Source organism: Leucopleurus acutus, assembly GCF_964270905.1.
Source record: "Leucopleurus acutus genome assembly, chromosome: X".
Taxonomy (NCBI): Eukaryota; Metazoa; Chordata; class Mammalia; order Artiodactyla; family Delphinidae; genus Leucopleurus; species Leucopleurus acutus.
This window is the reverse complement of record NC_139148.1, coordinates 52,467,935-52,473,150: the sequence shown is the minus strand read 5'-3', so window position 1 is coordinate 52,473,150 and position 5,216 is coordinate 52,467,935.

Below are 5,216 nucleotides of genomic sequence, written 5' to 3'. Positions count from 1 at the left end.
GCTGTTAACCTTATGGGGATTCCCTTGTGTGTTCTTTGTTGTTTTTCCCTTGTTTTTTTTTTTTTTTTTTTTGTGGTACGCAGCCCTCTCACTGTTGTGGCCTCTCCCGTTGCAGAGCACAGGCTCCGGATGCGCAGGCTCAGCAGCCATGGCTCACGGGCCCAGCCGCTCCGCGGCATGTGGGATCTTCCCAGACCGGGGCACGAACCCGTGTCCCCTGCATCGGTAGGTGGACTCTCAACCAGTGCGCCACCAGGGAAGCCCCCCTTGCTGCTTTTAATATGCTTTCTTTGTATTTAATTTTTGACAGTTTGATTAATATTTGTCTTGGTGCATTTCTCCTTGGATTTATACTGTATGGGACTCTCTGTGCTTCCTGGACTTGATTAACTATTTCCTTTCTCTTATTAGGGAAGTTTTCAACTATAATCTCTTCAAATATTTTCTCAGGCCCTTTCTTTTTCTCTTCTTCTTCTGCAACCCCTATAATTCGAATGTTGGTGCGTTTCATGTTGTCCCAGAGGTCTCTGAGACTGTCCTCAGTTCTTTTCATTCTTTTTTCTTTATTCTGCTCTGCAGTAGTTATTTCCACTATTTTATCTCCACGTCACTTATCCGTTCTTCTGCCTCAGTTATTCTGCTATTGATCCCATCTAGAGTACTTTTAATTTCATTTATTGTGTTGTTCATTGTTGCTTGTTTCATCTTTATTTCTTCTAGGTCCTTGTTAACTCTTTCTTGCATTTTGTCCATTCTATTTCCAAGATTTTGGATCATCCTTACTATCATTATTCTGAATTCTTTTTCAGGTAGACTGCCTATTTCCTCTTCATTTGTTAGGTCTGGTGCATTTTTATCTTGCTCCTTTATCTGCTGTGTGTTTTTCTGTCTTCTCATTTTGCTTATCTTACTGTGTTTGGGGTCTCCTTTTTGCAGGTTGCAGGTTCGTAGTTCCCGCTGTTTTTGATGTCTGTCTCCAGTGGCTAAGGTTGGTTCAGTGGGTTTTGTAGGCTTCCTGGTGGAGGGGACTAGTGCCTGTGTTTTGGTGGATGAGGCTGGATCTTGTCTCTCTAGTGGGCAGGTCTACGTCTGGTGGTGTGTTTTGGGGTGTCTGTGGCCTTATTATGATTTTAGGCAGCCTCTCTCCTAATGGGTGGGGTTGTGTTCCTGTTTTGTTAGTTGTTTGGCATAGGTTGTCCAGCACTGTAGCTTGCTGGTTGTTGAGTGAAGCTGGGTGCTGGTGTTAAGATGGAGGTCTCTGGGAGATTTTTGCCATTTGATATTATGTGGAGCTGGGAGGTCCCTTGTTGACCAGTGTCCTGAAGTTGGCTCTCCTACCTCAGAGGCAGAGCCCTGACTCCTGGCTGGAGCACCAAGAGCCTTTTATCCACATGGCTCAGAATAAAAGGGTGAAAAAGTAGAGAGAATTAGTAGAAGTATGAAGAAATAAAGAAAGAAAGGAGGGAAGGAAGGAAGGAAGGAAAGAAAGAAAGAAAGGGAAAGAGAAAGAAAGAAAGAACGAAGGTAAAGTATAATAAAGTTATTAAAATTATTTATTAAGAAAAAATTTTTTTTAAAAAAACATGGATGGATATAACCCTAGGACAAATGTTGGAAGCAAAACTATACAGACAAGATCTCACACAGAAGCATACACATACATATTCACAAAAAGAGGAAAAGGGGAAAAAATCATAGATCTTGCTCTCGAAGCCCACCTCCTTAACTTGGGATGACTCGTTGTCTATTCATGTATTCCATGATGCAAGGTACATCAAGTTGATTGTGGAGCTTTAATCCGCTGTTTCTGAGGCTGCTGGGAGAGATTTCCCTTTCTCTTCGTTGTTCTCACAGCTCACAGGGGCTCAGCTTTGGATTTGGCCCTGCCTCTGCGTGTAGGTCGCTGGGGGGTGTCTGTTTTTTGCTCAGACAGGACGGGGTTAAAGGAGCCACTGATTCGGGGGCTCTGGCGCACTCAGGCCGGGGGGGTGGGAGGGAGGGGCTCAGCGTGCTGGGCGGGCCTGCCGCGGCAGAAGCCAGCATGATGTTGCACCCGCCTGAGGCCCGCCGTGCGTTCTCCCGGGGAAGTTGTCCCTGGATCCCCGGAACCTGGCAGTGGCGGGCTGCACACGTTCCATGGAAGAGGGGTGTGGATAGTGACCTGTGCTTGCACACAAGCCCCTTGGTGGCGGCAGCAGCAGCCTTAGCGTCTCCCGCCCGTCCCTGTGGTCCGTGCTTTTAGCCGCGGCTCACACCTGTCTCTGGGGTCCACGCTTTTAGCCATGGCTCGTGCCCGTCTCTGGGGTTCGTGCTTTTAGCCGCGGCTCGCGCCCGTCTCTGCAGTTCCTTTAAGCAGCACTCTTAAACCCCTCTCCTCGCACACCAGGAAACAAAGAGGGAAGAAAAAGTCTCTTGCCTCTTCAGCAGGTGCAGACTTTTCCCCGGACTCCCTCCCGGCTAGCCGTGGTGCACTAACTCCTTCAGGCTATATTCAAGCCGCCAACCCCAGTTCTCTCCCTGTGCTCCCATGGAAACTGAAACCCGAGCCTCAGGTCGCAGCCCCGCCCACCCCGGCGGGTGAGCAGACAAGCCTCTTGGGCTGGTGAGTGCCGGTCGGCACCGATCCTCTGTGTGGGAATCTCCCCGCTTTGCCCTCCGCACACCTGTTGCTGTGCACTCCTCCGTGGCTTCGAAGCTCCCCCTCTGCCTCCCGCAGTCTCCGCCCGCAAAGGGGCTTCCTAGTATGTGGAAACTTTTCCTCCTTCACAGCTCCCTCCCACTGGTGCAGGTGCCATCCCTATTCTTTTGTCTCTGTTTTTTCTTTTTTTCTTTTGCCCTACCCAGGTACATGGGGAGTTTCTTGTCTTTTGGGAGGTCTTCTGCCAGCCTTCAGTAGGTGTTCTGTAGGAGTTGTTCCATGTGTAGATGTATTTCTGGCGTATCAGCTCCACCGCGCTCTCCTGGCCTGTCCGCGCATCCGGCCAGCTCCCTGCTCCCGGCACCCCGTCCGGGTTAGCAGCTCCTGCCTTATGTATTGAGGTGTTCCTATGTTGGGTGCATAAATATTTACAATTGTTATATCTTCTTCTTGGGTTGATCCCTTGATCATTATGTAGTGGCCTTCTTTGTCTCTTTTAATAATCTTTATTTTAAAGTCTATTTTGTCTCATATGAGAATTTCTACTGCAGCTTTATTTTGATTTCCATTTACATGGAATATCTGTTTCCATCCCCTCACTTTTAGTCTGTATGTGTCCCTCAGTCTGAAGTGGGTTTCTTGTAGACAGCATATATATGGGTCTTATTTTTGTATCCTTTCAGCCAGTCTATGTATTTTTGTTGGAACATTTAACCATTTACATTTAAGTTAATTATCGATATGTGTGTTCCTATTACTGTTTTCTTAATTGCTTTTTGTTTCTTATTACAGGTCTATTCCTTCTCGTGTGTTTCTTGCCAAGAGAAGTTTCTTTAGCATTTGTTGTAATCTGGTTTCGTGTTGCTGAATTCTCTTAGCTTTTGCTTGTCTGTAAAGGTTTTAATTTCTCTGTCGAATCTGAATGAGCTCCTTGCTGGGTAGAGAAATCTTAGTTGTAGATTTTTCCCTTTCATCACTTTAAATATGTCCTGCCACTCCCTTCTGGCTTGCAGAGTTTCTTGTGAAAAATAAGCTGTTAACCTTATGGGGATTCCCTTGTATGTTATTTGTTGCTTTTCCCTTGCTGCTTTTAATAATTTTTTTGTATTTAATTTTTGATTGTTTGATTAATATGTGCCTTGGCATGTTTCTCCTTGGATTTATCCTGTATGGGACTCACTGCACTTCCTGGACCTGATTGACTATTCCCTTTTCTGTATTAGCGAAGTTTTCAACTCTAATCTCTTCAAATATTTTCTCATTCCCTTTTTTTTCTCTTCTTCTTCTTGGACTACATAATTCGAATGTTGGTGTGTTTAATGTTTTCCCCAAAGTCTTTGAGACTGTCCTCAATTCTTTTCATTCTGTTTTCTTTGTTCTTCCCTGCAATAGTTATTTCCACTATTTTGTCTTCCAGGTCACTTATCCATTCTTCTGCCAGTGTTATTATGCTATTGCTTCCTTCTGGAGAATTTTTAATTTCATTTATTTTGTTGTTCATCATTGTTTGTTTGCTCTTTAGTTCTTCTATGTCCTTGGAAATGTTTCTTGTATTTTCTTTATTCTATTTCCAAGATTTTGGATCACCTTTACTGTCATTACTCTGAATTCTTTTTCAAATACACTGCCTATTTCCTCTCCATTTGTTTGGTCTGGTGGGTTTTACCTTGCTCCTTCATCTGCTGCTTATTTGTCTGTCTAATCAGTTTTCTTAACTTACTCTGTTTGAGGTCTCCTTTTTGCAGGCTGCAGGTTTGTAGTTCCTGTAGTTTTTGTTGTTTGCCCCCAGTGAGTAAGGTTGTTTTAGTGGGTTGTGTAGGCTTCCTGGTGGAGGGGACTGGTGCTTGTGTTCTGGTGGATTAGTCTGGATCTTGTCTTTCTGTTGGGCAGTACCACTTCCAATGGTGTGTTTTGGTGTGTCTGTGAACTTAGTATGATTTTAGGCAGCCTCTCTGCTAATGGGAGGTGTTGTGTTCCCATCTTGCTAGTTGTTTGGCATGGGGTGCCCAGCACTGGAGCTTGCTGGTCCTTGAGTGGAGCTGGGTCTTAGTGTTGAGACGGAAGTCTCTGGGATATCTCTCACTGATTGATATTACATGGGGCCAGGAGGACTCTGGTGGTCCAATGTCCTGAACTCATTTTTCCCACCTCAGAACTTCAGGCCTGTCAGCCCCCAGGAGCACCAAGCCCCTTTCAGCCCAACAGCTCAGAAGAAAAGGGAGAGAAAAAACAAATAAATAAAATAAAGTTATTAAAATAAAAATTAAAATATTATTATTATTATAAAAATATTTTAATATAATTTTAAGAAAGAGAGCAACAAAACCAATTAAAAAATCCACCAGTGATAACAAGCACTGAAAACTAAACAAGATAGACATACAAATCAGAAAGTAGTCAGTCGCATGTAGCAAACCTCAAGTCTACAGTTGCTCCCAAAGTCCACTACCTCAATTTTGGGATAATTCATTTTCTATTCATGTATTCCACATATTCCGGGTACATCAAGTTTATTTTTGGAGTTTTAATCTGCTGTTTCTGAGGCTCCATCAAGAAATTTCCCTTTCTCTTCTTTGTT